General features: G+C 36.8%; 1 protein-coding gene across 1 annotated transcript in view; it reads right to left on the bottom strand.

Moving 5' to 3' along the window:
* LOC150074936 (HEAT repeat-containing protein 6) overlaps window positions 1-16,486 on the bottom strand; it is a 314,697-nt gene that overhangs the window by 62,979 nt on the left and 235,232 nt on the right. The gene's annotated exons all lie outside the window — the stretch shown is intronic.

The following is a 16,486-nucleotide window of genomic DNA, read 5'->3' as shown; positions in this document are numbered from 1 at the left end:
TGTTCACTGACATTTGGGGGGGGGGAGGTTAAAATTTAAAACAGTAAAAAAGATAAGCAGTCAATAACAAAGAACACGGAACGCACAAATTGCAACTAACACAATACGCACAAGTGAGAATGGAGTAACAAGTTATGAAGCTTAAAAAATAGGAACAAAGAGAAGATTTTGAAAATTTGTTTTTTATATGATTGAAGATTTCGTGGAAGGGGAAACACATTTCACCATAATAATGTAAAAACCCACAGAATTCCAGGTGTCAGTATTATCGCAAATTCAATAAGATCGAAGACAAAGGTAAAGAAAGCCAGCAAGAGAACGACGAGAAACATTGGATAACTTAAGTGGAAAATTAGTTTCCCCGATACGGCACTCTAGTGCTGCTCACTCGGTAAACAGACGATAGGTGTTATCAGTCTGGAGCAAAGTCGAGAACGATATATTGATTGACAAGTAGGCATGGCAAACAATGTGCTGATTGGTGCGCAAACACAACACGCGATAACATCGGTTTAGTATTACTTTAGTAGCACTAATGGTAACTTGCCCTAATCGCACATGCCCTAACCTTTTTTCACCATTATTTTGTAATGGTGAAAAAAGGTGAGGTTACCTCGACTTGAATCCCATGGGGGCTTGAACCCCTCCCGAAGTGGAGGGGGTAACCTAACCTTTTTTCTTTAGAATCACAGTATTTTTATTTTCTTGTTTAATAATATGCACTGTAGCTTGTTGTCTGTTGCGCCCACCACCAATCATTTCATTGTTTGCCACACCTACCTGTCAATCAATATATCCTTCTCGATTTCTGCTCCAGACCGATAACGCTGCTAGAGTGCCGTGTCAGGAAACTAATTTTCCGCATACGTTATCCGACGTTTCTCGTCATTCTCGTGCCTGCTTTCTTTACCTTAGCCAGATTGATTTTACTATCCATTTATAATAGATTGCACTAACAGAAAAGCCAAATAAACTGGAAACTGCTAATTGTTTTTATTGTTTTATGGTTGTGACCTCCAGAAATCCGGCCGGGCCTGTGGTATGGTTGGAGACAATCATAGGGTAATCTCAAGTGCTGCAGTCTCTCCCCGATTATATGGCATGTTGTCCCAATTAAATGAAGTAAACCCCGGCTATTTTCTCAATTAGGTTCTGTTCTTTAAGATTTGTCCCAAATAAACAGCTGTCCCAATTAATTGGTGGCCCAAATAACTGGAATCCACTGTATTAGCAAACAGTTCTTTGGTTCCCACTAAACTTGTGTTCCGTAAATATATAAGTACAGTATTCCATAAATATATTGTGAAATGAAGTGTTCTGTGACTGAAAAAATTTGGGAAACGCTGATATAGCACCAGATATTATGTCTACAATTTTTGTTGGAATACTAAGAAACCAAAATTTGAAGAAGCAAAAATTCCATTACAAGAAGTGTGACAATAACTAGTAAAGCAACTTTTCAAAGAAATAAAAGTTCTGTAAAGTTTTCTATAAGTTGCAAATGACACTGGTCTGCAAACTCTAAAATAATTTCATTGCTTTTATTCCAGTATGTTATTTTCTATAATTCTGCAAATGCATATTTAAAAAAATAACATAAATTTGGTTTTTTGGGTTTTTTTGCTAAATAAAAAAAAAAAAAAATGTATAAGCTGATATATATTTTTAGGTAAATATATTGTTTTAAATTTTATGCAATTAATACTATGCTTTTTGATTATATACAATTAAATCTATGCATTTTGGATTGGCTTTCATGTGTTCCATAAGGCAGATTGCATTTCTCAATCCACTTCATGAAAACTTGTTGTGGTTGGTATATAGTATCATTAATGTGATTTTTCACAACATTTGGTCTCATGGCGCCTCCGTAGCCAGGTGGGAAGGAGCAGCAGTGTGTAGCACACGCTTCTTGATTAGACCGGGGTTCGAGCCCATCACCACCAAATACAGAGGATGCGGAAAGGTCAGGGAATGACCACCGCATATCCCGGAGCAATATGGCCTTAGTTGCTAATGCTTCTAACAACAACAACAACAACAACAACAACAATTTGGTCTCATTGTATAAAAACATTATGGGGATCCTGTTGTCTTGAAAGCTTAACAGACATGTTGGACAGACAACTTATGAGATTGAGACCTGCTAATATTAGCAGATCTCGATCACATAAACATTTGGTCTCAGTGTTGCTCAAGGAACCCCAGTTTAAATTTATTTGTAATTGGCTGGTGAATTTGTCATATTGGCCTTTCATTTAATACATTCTAAATTATCAGGTATGTATTCCTCCTGCAATACTCCTATTCTTAAGTTATTACTTCCTCACCCATTCCCAGTATCTTCATTATTTTTATAGGTATAATACTGGTTTTTGTTGTATTTATATCTCTCAGGGGCTTATGCTTTCTGCTAACTCTTTATTAACTTAATTTACATCTATAATTTACTTACATTAGCCACCACATGTTTAGGCAACATGTGGGTGGCTATGTGTTGCAAGCTACTGATGCCTACCTTTCTTTATTTTTTTATTGTTGTTTATTTTTTGATTTGTTATTCTTCATTATCCCTTCATAATTAAATTATAGTAGTAGTGAGCTGAGATGCTAAGAGCTGCTCATGCTGCTACTTATAGTCTAGTTTGTATTATTTTTTATTTTATAACCTCATTAACTTCTTTATTTGTTAGCAGTTTGGCTTTGCATTATGAGGTTTCTTAGCTACTTCTGTTTAATTTCTCACTGCATAAAGGCCACTTTTATGCATTTCCACTGGCATGCTGATTAAATTATTTTTCAGTTGTAGTGAGAAATTAAATAAAAAACCTTTACTAACCTTTACAAACCTTTTGATGCACTGATTTTTTTAATATTTGAAATGGGAGTGATTCTATGATCGTGGTTGTCTCTTGGGGGTCTTCAACAAGACGGTATTGAACAATCATTTTGTTTTAATTTTTGCTTCATATAGTTCTCAAGTTGTTGGTTTTTAGCACTTTTAATGCGATACTTCTCAATGTTGTTGGGAAATATCACATTAATTACTAATTTATATCTGGAGTTCCTTTTATTGAAACAGATGCACTGGTGTCTAACTATGTTATAATCCACCTTATCCCATCTGAATGTCAGTTACATTATTAAATTATTTTCTGGCATTATATGCCAGAAAATTATATGAACCTATATAATTTTATTAATTTTTCTAACTTTATACTAACCTGTATATGTATAATAATTTTTATATTTTATCCCATTAATTTAAGCAAAATTTGTCTAGTTTAAAAGTATCTACATAGTGGCCATTAAGTTTCACATACCATTCATACAAAAATCACTGATTAGCACATACATATGTATGTGCTGATCAATGATTTTATGTATGTATGTGTTCTTTAGCTTGTTTCCGTTTTTTAAAAATTTTCATTTTTAGGATAATCATCAGACTTTATACCAGTAAATGATTAAATCAAATCTATCCCCCATAAGGTGTAATTCTTCATATAATATATAGCCATTTAATAGTTACATACATATTTAACTTTCCATATGCATGCTATTATTATATTATTATTAAGCCTATGTTAAACTGGTATAAAGTGTATAGAAATGGTTAGTACTATTCTAATTAATCCTATTTGTTTATTAATGGATGCAGAAAAAATGCCCATCAATGTGCAGAATTGGATTTTTATTGCTTTTGTTTCTTTTGACATTATTTTTATTCTTTTTCATTTTTTATATTTTTAATTGTATATCCTAACAATTCTCTTTCACTGTGGCTTGAAAATCTGTCTCATGCATGCTAGCAATTAATAATTTCTCATATATAATCACACCAATTTATAGCTACCAATATATATAGTAAAGATTAATGGTAGAAGCAAGAGTAAGAAAAAGGAATTAGTTATTAACAAAGGCAACTGATAGTCAGAAAGGACCTAACAATCATAGTAGTATAATAGGTAAGTAAATAAAGGTTGTGGGCATAAGAGATGTAAGTAAAAAGTGAGCAAGAAAGAAAAGAAAAAAAGCTTGGGAAAATAATAATAATATGTAATACATATATAAGGAAATAAGTCAATATTAAATTACATAAAATATACAGGGTGTCTCAAAAATATTGGTACAAACGTTTAGGGGAGGTAGGTAACATCTAAAGCAGTGCTTCTCAAAGTGGGTGATATTGCCCCCCCCCGGGAATTGAATTACCCATGGGGGAATTAGGCATGAAAGGGGGCAACAGGGGAGCGATAGGCATTGAAGGGGATGACAGGGGGCGGATGGAGCACCATCAATGATTGGCCGTTACAAGGGTTTTATGGCTTATTTAAAAAATGCTGTGACAAATATTATTACTGTTCATTGTGTCATTCACCGTCAGCATTTAGTTGAAAAAAAACTTGGTGATCAACTACACAATTCTCTACAAACTGTTATTACTGCTATAAACAAAATTAAAGCACATTCTTTGAATGATCGTATATTTCAAAAGCTTTGTGATCAAAACAGTGAAGATTTTGAACGATTGCTACTTCACTCCGAGGTTCGGTGGCTGTCAAAAGGCAACTGTCTCAACAGATTTTATGAACTCTTTGGTACTGTCGTCAAGGTTTTTGAAGATAGGAACAATGCCCTTAGTAATGACCTCAAGAAAATTAAAACTGATATTGCTTATCTTGCAGATTTATTTACTAGATTTATTAAATTTACATTTACAAAGACAAGATGTAACTCTTATTAAGGCAAAAACTCAAATTTCAGCATTTATTTCAAAATTAAAGCTTTTTATGTGCAACGTAGGATGACGTGAATTGTATCAATTTCCAAATGTGTTGGAAATAGAGAAAAAAGAAAAAATAGCTGATGAAACTCTACTAACTTTTTGTAATCAACTAGAAATGTTGCACAGAGATATGCAGAAAAGGTTCGAAGATTTCCTTAATTTGAAAATTCCAGATTGGGTTATAAATACTTTTTTAAATAATGACAATGGTGAAGGTTTTGTAGAAGAATTGATTGAGTTACAAAATGAAGTTGAACTGAAGCCAAAATTCATATCAGGAATTTTGGTTACAAAAGAAAATCTCTGACCATTATTCTGCATTGTGGGGAATTGTAAAAAATTACTTATTTCTTTTCCAACATCATATCTAGTCGAAACCGGTTTCGGTGCTGTATCTCAATTTCTGACAAAACAAAGAAATTGTCTTGATGTTGTTAAACGTGGCGATTTATGACTTCTACTTACAGATATTAAACCTAATATTGATAAGCTAATAAATCTCCACCAAGCTCATCCATCGCATTAAATATTAAAATATAATTAACCATTTCCATTAATATCATGACTTATTTATGTAATTAACTTTAATTTTTAAGACTTAATTTAAGTGACTATAACTGACTTTATTTATGTAGTTGTAATTTTTTACGAAGAAGGAAAAAAGTACAGTAAATAGTTTTCTTTATAATTCACACATATACATGCAGGGCTGCAGTTATGTTTTTGGAGGCAAACAGACAAATATTCATTTCAGTTATTTAGTTCACTTTATATTGGTGGGCTAAAAAAAAAGCGCTGGCGAGGGCTTTTTTTTAGGGGGGGTCAGTGATCCAAAAAAGTTTGAGAAGCACTGATCTAAAGGAATGTGAATCGCATAGGAATCCATAACCGGAAACGTCACCGTAAGCCGGTACATGGTGCTGTTCATTAGTTCGTAAGAGGGAAAATTTCTGGTTTACTCATTCAAGCAGTAGTCGCCGCACGAAGAGCATGCATTGATATATGAACTGTGAGCTGGCAGACATGCACCTAGTGCGTGGATTAGCAGAGGTCAATGGACGAGCAGCTCAACGAATTTATGGAGAACACTTCCCAGACAGACATGTACCGGACCACCGTTTGTTTGCGCGAGTGCATCAAAATTTGTGCGATTATGGGTTATTTAGAGGTAACAGGAGTAGTGTGGGCAGACCACGTTCAACGCGAACTCCCGCCATGGAAGAAAGTGTGTTGAATGCCGTCCAGAATAATCCTACTACCAGCACACGTGCCATTGCCTCTGCCTTAGGAGTGTCTCGTTGCAGTGTACAGCGTGTCTGGCACGACGATTCCTTACACCCCTTTCATCTCCAAAGGGTTCAGTTACTGCTCCCCCAAGATCATCCTGCACGTGTGGCTTTTGCGCAGTGGTTTCTCCAAGAAAGTGTTCAAGACTTGAATTTTCCAGCCTATGTTTTGGTCACGGATAAGGCTTATTTCACTCGGGAAGGCTTATTCAATCAGCACAATGCTCATATGTGCGCTCACGACAACCCACACGGTGTGCGCCCCCATGCGGCACAACATCGCTTCGCAATAAATGTGTGGGCAGGTATGGTCGGTGACTGCTTAGTCAGACCATACCTGTTACCATCCCGCATGAACTCTGCTAAATATCAGATCTTTCTTGAACAAGTTCTACCAGGGTTACTTGACGATGTTCCAGCAAATGTGAGACACAACATTTGGTTTCAACATGACGGGGCACCTGCCCATTATGGAAGGTGTGTTCATGACCATTTGAACAGGCATTTTGGGCGTCGATGGATTGGTTGTGGTGGACCCGTTGCCTGGCCCTCACACTCACCTGATTTATCGAGCCTTGATTTCTTTCTGTGGGGGTCCTCAAATCTATCGTGTATGAATCGCCTGTGGAGATGGAAATGGATCTTGTGGCGAGACTCGTCTGTGCTGCTGCTACTGCCAAAGAAACTCCAGGTGTGTTCGACCGTGTCCGCCAATCCATGCTGCGTCGGTGTCACACATGCATCGCATCTCATGGTGGAACCTTTGAGCATCTGTTGTAACATCATGAAATGCATCTATTTCGTACTCCATTGTTAATATTATGTCAAATAAATGTTTGCCACTAATTACTGTCTTGTGTCATTTCTGCTTCTTGTGCCTCTGCTACTACTTTCCCATAATGTTTCTGGTTATGGGTTCCTATGCAATTCACATTCCTTTAGATGTTACCTACCTCCCCTAAACGTTTGTACCAATATTTTTCAGACACCCTGTATACATAAATATACTGTCATATATCATACAATTCTGGTGTCATTTTTAAGGGTTAACCACCAGAATTGCCCGACAAGACAACAATATAGTGTCCTCTGTTTCTAAAATAAAGTACGTACCTTGCTGTTTTTGCTGCCAGTTAGTTATATGCTATAATACAAATAGGTCTATATACATCTTCGCCATTAGCCTTTGTCTACTCTCAACAACTTTATTCTAGTTGCAGTTCCTTTGTTCATTTTATTTTCTTTGTTAATTTTCGTTTTAGCTATAGTTTCATTGCTCATGTAATTATTTTCGGGTCCTCTGACATGTCAACCTTAAATTACATGCCAGTTGTCTATATATTCTCTCTTATAGCTTTAATTAAACTTCATTTCTTTCTTTTTTTTCCAATACTATATTTTGATGTAATTATATATTGCCATGGCATGTACTTTATGTTAGAAACAGAGGATACTATATTGTTGTCTTGTCAGGCAATTCTAGTAGTTGAGACTTGAAAATGACACCAGAATTGTGTGATATATGACAATATATTTATGTATATATTTTATATAATTTAATATTGACTTTTTCCTTATATATGTATTATTATTATTTTCCCAAGCTTTTTTCTTTTCTTTCTTCTTGCTCACTTTTTACTTAACTTCTCTTATCCCCATAACCCTTATTTATTTTCTTCTCTCATCTTTACAACTTTATTTACACACACACACACACACACACACACACACACACACACACACACACACACACACACACACACACACACACACACACACACACACACACACACACCTGCATTCAATTGAAGTCTATGCTATATTATTTCCTTCCACATTTCTCTCACCCCAATCTCAAACCAGCAATTTAGTATATTTATTATTCTAGATGCTATGCCACTGGTAGCACTACATGTCCTCAGCAATAGAAACACATGGAGTTTTTAAATTATAAGAAAAGTACAGGAAAAAAAAAGAGTTTTATAGTGAATCATCTATTAGACTAGTGTTATTTTTCTCTGTTTAGGTTTTACTAGTTTTAGCATTAGCATTTTTAAGTATTTTGTACTAATTTTAATATAACATTTTTAAATGTTTTACTACTTTTAATACAGCATCTTCTCAAGTTTAAAAATCTTACGAGATTCAAGTTATTTTGTGAAGTTTACCCATGCTAAAAGTTTTAAAACAGATATTAAAAACCAAGTTGTTTAAAGAGATTAAATGTTTCATTTTGAGGTTCGGAGGATGCTCTTTAAATCTGGATTTCAACTAAAAGAAACTGCACAGTGTGTAGTAGTAGTAGCATGTGATGCAATAAAGCAAGTGTATGAGCTTATGCACAGCCAAAAAAAAAAAAAAAAAAAAAAAAATATCACACAATTCCCTCCAAATGCCTGTACAGTTCCTCCTTAAATTTACACTACATCTCTACATCTGTCTTTTCTTAATTTGAATTTATGCTCCCTTAGGTTCGTAATCTGAACAAGTGGAAGGATCCCACCAGAATTCAGCATACTCAACCCATTCAAGGCCTTATACACCTCAATCAAATCACCACACAGGTGCCTAGTCTAGGCATGGCCCGACCATTGCCTTATACAGAGGGACAATCACCTCCTTTTCCCCGTTAGCAAAATTCCTAGATATCATTGACAAAACCCTATGACCTACCATGGCAGCCTGTCTGCATTGCTCAGAAAACTTCATATGTGACTGCACAATTACTCCCAGGTCTTTTTCATTTTCTACCACCTTAAGTGTAGTACCACACAGTTGGTACATTTCTCTAGGGTTACTTCTACCCATATGCAGTACTTTGCATTTGTCAAGGTTAAACTTCAGTTGCCACTTCTTACCCCATTTGCCCAAATTATCTAGATCCTGTTGCAATAGCACACTGCCATTACTGTCATTAACAACCCTGCCAACCTTTGTATCATCTGCAAACTTCAACACTAAGCCTGATGTACCTTCATCAATATCATTGATAAATATACAAAACAACAGTGGACCCAACACCGAACCCTGTGGGACTCCACTAATAACATTAGTCCACGAAGAGTGGTGGACTAATAACATTAGTCCACCACTAATAACATGGGTGGTGGACTAATAACATTAGTCCACCACCCATTGATTACAACCCACTGTCTTCTCCCACTCAGCCATCCTTTTATCCATTGTAGCTACTTACTCTTAATACCATTCTGCTCCAATTTGTACAATAGTCTTCCATGGGCAACAGTGTCAAAAGCTTTCCTGAAATCCAAATATATGATATCAAAATTATTTTTTGCATCCAGTTCCTTTGTAACCACATCATAATATCCTATCAAATTTGTCAGACAAGACTTTCCCTTAACAAACCCATGCTGTGTCTCAATTATTGCTGCAGTCTTGTCTAGATGATCCTGCAATGCATCTTTAACCAGTGACTCCATTATTTTACCCAGGACAGAAATTAAACTAACTGGTCTGTAATTATTCGTGTCACCCTTCGATCCCCCTTTGTGAATTGGGGATACATTTGCCCATCTCCAGTCAATGGGGAACTCCCCTGAGTCCAAGGATGCTCTCATAATTATGGCTAAGGGTTTGCTTAGTTGCTTTGCCGCCTCCTTTAATATAACTGGATAGATCCCATCCACCCCAGGTGCCTTTCTTATGTTTAACTTCAACAATTTCTCCTCCACTTTGCTCTCAATTATTACAAAATCATTAAGCGCCCTGCTACAATTTGATAACCTTCTGCCATTTTCAAACCTTTGTATCAACAAATACAAAGGTGTATTTGTTGTTAACAAAGTTTTTACAGATTTTTTTGACCTCTTCGAAGGATAATGCTATACAAAGAATTTATGGAAGTAAGAAATACCTTTTCTGCTTATAAACTTTGTATCAATAGCAGATATGAATTCAGTGCTTAAAGTGTTTTGTAGCCACATCAAAGATATGGAACACCCTTTCTATTCTCCCAACCTGGCCCTTTGTAACTTCTCCCTGTTCTCCAAAATGCAAATCCAATTAAAAGGACAAATATTTGAACATATCATGGAGATTTAAGGGATTGATGTATAAAATCTGTAGGGACTATATCGAAGGGGCAACATTAACATATAACTAATATAAGTCTAAATTAATTTTATTTCCCCAGGCCAAAAACCTTTGACTTGCACTTTGTATATTCTATGATTTGCCTATTTTATGGCAAATCGTAGAATATGATTTGAATAACATATAGGTAAAAATGCAAAATTTCTGAGAGAAATAATATGAAACCCCTTTGTGAGACTGACTAACTCAGCCACACAGTGGGGTGAGTTAATCAGATCAAAGTTCTTCTAGTCTCAGTGGTAGATAAAACTCAAGCCTTTTCTATACATTAGGGAAGAACAGAACAGGGGTTACAGTCACTGTGCTAACTATAAAGAATGAGGAATGATCCCAGTGGGCCTCCCATGTACAAACATATTAGGGAGGAGTAGTAATTTTGGAATTCACACTATGTTGCAGTTCAAGGAAAGGAATCCAACATGTATTAGTAATAATAAAGACACAGGCTACAAAAACTTATGTTGTAGAACTGGTATGGCTGGCACAGAGTCTTTTCCTTAGAATATGGAACATCACTGGTATGAGCTGGATAATTGGACCAGAGCATAACAAATATGGTCCACTTTACTTTGGCAAATGATGACTGTTATGAAGTAAAATGGATGAACATGTTATAGAGGAGTTATCTCTGCAATTCCTATTGTGCGGTAGTTGTAAGGAAATGGATCCTGCATGTACTAGTATGAAAAAGATAAGCTGCAATACCAGGCTTATGTTGCAGAATTGGATTGGCTGTCACAGAGACTAGACCTTAGATCATGCAACATCATTGGAGTGAGCTGGATAAATAGACTTGAACATAATGAACAGTCCTGTTCACTGGCAGCTGGTGATTGCTATGCAGGAAAATGGAATGAAGTGTAACGTCCTACATCCATAAATTGTTTGAAAGTAGTTTCAGGTTGCCATTAAGAACAATGATGAATAAAAGTAAAAAAAAAGTAAAGTGCAGCCATTATCAACCCACTGCAGGATGGAAGCCTCCTCAACAATTCATGCTGAGGGAAACGGACCATAATCTGCCACGCTGGTCCAGTGCGGGTTGGCAGATCGACCGTATTCAGCAGTCAGGGGCTTGAACCCCAATCTACTCAAAGAGCGTGTGCTACTGCACTCCCGCTCCTGACCACTCGGCTACGGAGATGAATGCACATTATTAACTTCCAAAATAACCATCCACTTAAAGAGGGCGCTGACTCTCTTTAAAAATTACAGCTGTGAATTACAGGCTCCAAAAAAGCGATAAGTGTTTGCCTTTTTATTTACCTAATCGTTATTTTATATTGTACTTTATTATTATTATTATTATCATTAGCCATATGGTGCAAGGAAGCCTGAGGCTTTTGCTGCACCAGCCAAAAAAAAAAAAAAAAAAAATTCTAATTTACCCTAAGAGAGAGAGAGAGAAAGAAGTAGAAGGAAATCACCAAGGAAGAGAAGAATGATGATATCCAGCTCAGGACCCTGGGTGTGCCCAGCCCATGCTCACCAGATGTGAGCCCCTGGGGTTAATATATTAAAGTTTGTAAAAACTAGTCTGTAATCAGGTCACAAAGGAGGTTAAGCAGGCGAAGGCAGATTACGAGAAATCTTTAGCAAAAGATGCTAAGAAAAACAGCAAGGATTTCTTTAATTATATAAACGCTAAAAAGAAAGGGATGAATCTGATTGGTCCACTTGATATCGATGGTTCGACTGTCGATGATCCTGCTCAGATAGCAATCAAACTGAATGAGTATTTTGCATCTACATTCACACATGAGGAGTTATTAAGGTTTGAAAATGGCAGAAGATTATCAAATTGTAGCAGGGTGCTTAATGATTTTCTAATAACTGAGAGCAAAGTGGAGTAGAAATTGTTGAAGTTAAACATAAGAAAGGCACCTGGGTGGATGGGATCTATCCAGTTATTATTATTATTATTATTATTATTATAGCCATATGGTGCAAGGAAGCCTGAGGCTTATGCTGCATCAGCCAAAAAAAAAAAAAAAAAAAAAATTTCTGAATTACCCTGAGAGAGAAGGAGTCAGAAGTAGAAGGGAATCACAAAGAAAGAGAAGAATGATGATATCCAGCTCAGGACCCTGGGTGTGCCAAGCCCATACTCACCAGATATGAGCCCCTGGGGTTAATATATTAAAGGAGACGGCAAAGCAACTAAGCAAACCCTTAGCCATAATTATGAGAGCATCCTTGGACTCAGGGGAGGTTCCCACAGACTGGAGATGTGCAAATGTATCCCCAGTTCACAAAGGGGGATCAAAGGGTGACACGAGTAAATAACAGACCAGTTAGTTTAACGTCTGTTCCGGGTAAAATAATGGAGTCACTGGTTAAAGATGCATTGCAGGATCATCTAGACAAGACTGCTGCAATAATTCAGACACAGCATAGGTTTGTTAAGGGAAAGTCTTGTCTGACAAATTTGATAGGATATTATGATGTGGTTACAAAGGAACTGGATGCAAAAAATAATTTTGATATCATATATTTGGATTTCAGGAAAGCTTTTGACACTGTTGCGCATGGAAGACTATTGTACAAATTGGAGCAGAATGGTATTAAGGGTAAGTAGCTGCAATGGATAAAAGGATGGTTAAGTGGGAGAAGACAGAGGGTGGTAATTAATGGGTGCTGCTCTTAGTGGACTAATGTTATTAGTGGAGTCCCACAGGGTTCGGTGTTGGGTCCACTGTTGTTTTGTATATTTATCAATGATATTGATGAAGGTACATCAGGCTTAGTGTTGAAGTTTGCAGATGATACAAAGGTTGGCAGGGTTGTTAATGACAGTAATGGCAGTGTGCTATTGCAACAGGATCTAGATAATTTGGGCAAATGGGGTAAGAAGTGGCAACTGAAGTTTAACCTTGACAAATGCAAAGTACTGCAAATGGGTAGAAGTAACCCCAGAGAAATGTACCAACTGTGTGGTACTACACTTAAGGTGGTAGAAAATGAAAAAGACCTGGGAGTAATTGTGCAGTCAGATATGAAGTTTTCTGAGCAATGCAGACAGGCTGCCAGGGTAGGTCATAGGGTTTTGTCAATGATATATAGGAATTTTGTATATGGCAAAATTCCTATATATCATTGGAATGGTCAGGCCACGCCTTGAGTACTGCGTAGAGGTCTGGAGGCCTCATTTTAGGAAGGATGTAGATTTGCTTGAGTGTGTACAGAGAAGGGCAACAAGATTGGTGAGGGGAATGAAGGGATCCTCTTACCAAGAGAGGCTTAAGTTCTGCAAATTGCAGTGGCTGGAGACTAGGCACCTGTGCGGTGATCTGATTGAGGTGTATAAAGCCTTGAATGGGTTGAGCACGCTGAATTCTGATGGGATCCTTCCACTTGTTCAGATTCCACTTATTCGAACCTAAGGGAGCATAAATTCATATTAAAAAAAGACTGATGTAGAATATATGTGCGGAAATTTGCCTTTAGCCAGCGGGTGGTTAATTGCTGGAACAAACTCCATCTATCGTTGGATAAGTTAAATAAATTTAAGGAGGAACTGGACAGGCATTTGGAGGGAATGCCGTGATTTTTTTTTTTTTTTGGCCGATGCTGCATAAGCTCATACACTTGCTTTCTTGCATCACATGCCACCACCACTACTACTACTACTTTCTTGAAAAGGACTTGTGTCAGAATAATTTTGAGAGAGTAACTTGTGTTGTGGGTGTGTATACACATATACATACTATCGTATACAGACATTTCAAACAGATGGCCTCACAAAAAGGTTAATTGGTCATTTGCTTAAATGATGAGACTGATATGGTAGCCTGTTTCAAGGCTAATTAATCCTTCATCAGATAATAAGTGATCTCTAGTGGCACAGACAAAACAGTTGAAAAGAAGTTGTTTGAAGTGAATTGAAATGCGGTATACAAATTCAGAGGTTTCGAAGTTGTAATACGTTAAGGCTATCTGTTTCATCTGAGTGTTGTTACTAGAGAACACCTGCTATCTGATGAGGGGCCAGTTAGATCTGAAACAAGCTGTCATAAAAGTTGTTGTTATTTGGTTTTTAGGAGCATTAGCAACTAAGGCCATATTGCTCCAGGGATATGCGGTGGTCATTTCCTGACCTTTCTGCATCCTCCGTATTTGGTGGTCATGGGCTCAAACCCCAGTCTGATCAAGAAGCATGTGCTATGCACTGCTGCTCCTGCCCACCTGGCTACGGAGGCGCCCAAAAGGTTTTTAGGAGCATTAGCAACTAAGGCCATATTGCTCCGGGCATATGCGGTGGTCATTCCCCGACCTTTCCGCATCCTCCGTATTTGGTGGTCACGGGCTCAAACCCTGGTCTAATCAAGACGCATGTGCTACGCACTGCCACTCCTGCCCACCTGGCTATGGAGGCGCCTGTCGTAAAAGTATCTCACCATTTAAACAAATGGCCAATTAACCTTTTTTGGCAAGGCCATCTATTTGAAAGTAGTATAATGCCAGGGCAACTTATTAAAAAAGCAAGTTTGTTCTGCTGCAAGAATTAAGAGCACTGCATTCTCTATGCAGTTTAAATTCCGCTGGCTGCAAAAACAGATGAAAGGACAAGATAGCTCTGCAAATGCCTTAAAATTTCTATGAGGCCATATAGCTTTGAATTTCTCTCTTTTAGTGCAATCTCTTATTTAGTAAACTTTGTAACTTAGTGTGGGCTTCTCTTGTAAATTATAGCTATCTGGATGGTCAGAAAAAGATTGCATGAGTTGGTGATCGGTTTTATATCACTTTAGAATGGTTAAGAGCAAAGAACGAGAGAGAGAGAAAGAAAATGCCCAGTGTGGATGCATTGAAAAAATGTATGTGTGGTTAAATCTATGGTTAGTAAATTCCATAAACAGCGACTTTCTGATGTGCACAAACAATGGACTTAATTTCACATAACCAAGGGATTTTTTTGCCATCATTATAACTAATGACAGAGCTCATCAGGTGCAGGACAAAAGTAGGAAAGAAAAACAACAGATGGCTCAAGGTCGCCCACTTGGCTTCCTACTTTATATTAATGCTATGGAAAAGAAGGCTTTGTGAATGACTCTGAGCCACCTGCTTGTTTCCCCCTTTGCTATATTTATAATGGCAGCCAAAATAAAACTTTGTGATCTTTGTTATGTGTGAGAAATTAATTGAATTTCTTGCACATAAAATCAAAATTTCCTATAAATTACCTTGTTATAATCATTGCTTAAGAATAGTTAATTTTTTTCTTTTTCTCTAATGCAAAGCATTTTTTCTCCAAGATGTATTCATTGATATTCTTTCTGCTAGTGTACTAGGTATGCACTTAAAATTAACATTACAATACATTACAGTACATGACAATATTCTGTGACTTCGTTTATTGTAATTTATTTACATTTAAAAAATTGAACTACCATTTATATTTTTATTCATGCTGAGGGAAATGGACCATAATCTGCCACACTGGTCCAGTGCGGGTTGGCAGATCGACTGTATTCAGCAGTCAGGGGCTTGAACCCTGGTCTACTCAAAGAGCATGTGCTACTGCACTCCCGCTCCTGCCCAGTTGGCTACGGAAGCCTTCTCAGCATGAATTGTTGAGGAGGCTTCCATCCTGCAGTGGGTTGATAATGGCTGCACTTTGCTTCTTTTTTTATATTTTTAACCACTAGATCTAATAACCCCCTGCCCCCAATTCATCAGATCGAAACTGTGATTTTCCTTTAAAGTCTTCAAATATTTGATTTATTATATCATCTAATTGTGACATTTTATGTGAATTATGCAGCTGAATTCCTGGTGCTTCATAATCTTTTTAATAAGAAAACACTACATTTTAAGCATTAGCACTACCTTTTAATCATTATGAATGTTTCCAAATGTAAATAAGTTTAGCTGTTAGTAATTAATATTCATTAGAATTTGATTCTCTAAAACTACTTAACCACTAGGTATACCTCACTAAAATCTGGAAAATTTCAAAATCCACCATATCTCCATCCCTGAGAGTACCAGATTTTAAAGAGTCTACACTTAAACAGCCAAATAGCACTTTTCAAAATTGGTGCAGTTTTGCCTTCAGAAGATGGAGTATAAATGGACACCGCAACTCTTTCTCTGACACAGGCATTACTAGAACATGACAAAATAGCAGCCCAATAATAGAGGAAAAAATCAACCACGAAATTAAACATTACGTCACTGAAAACAGTTGTAGTTTGTATTCAGCTTGGAAAAAAGAGTATCTTAGCACAAAAGTATCTTTACAATATTTACACAAATTTCTGTGATGCTATTCAATACTGAATAGTTCTCA

This window comes from Mastigoproctus giganteus, unplaced genomic scaffold, assembly GCF_048544385.1.
Source record: "Mastigoproctus giganteus isolate SK-2022 unplaced genomic scaffold, ASM4854438v1 scaffold_15, whole genome shotgun sequence".
Lineage (NCBI taxonomy): Eukaryota > Metazoa > Arthropoda > Arachnida > Uropygi > Thelyphonidae > Mastigoproctus > Mastigoproctus giganteus.
This window is presented reverse-complemented; position numbering and strand designations above follow the sequence as displayed.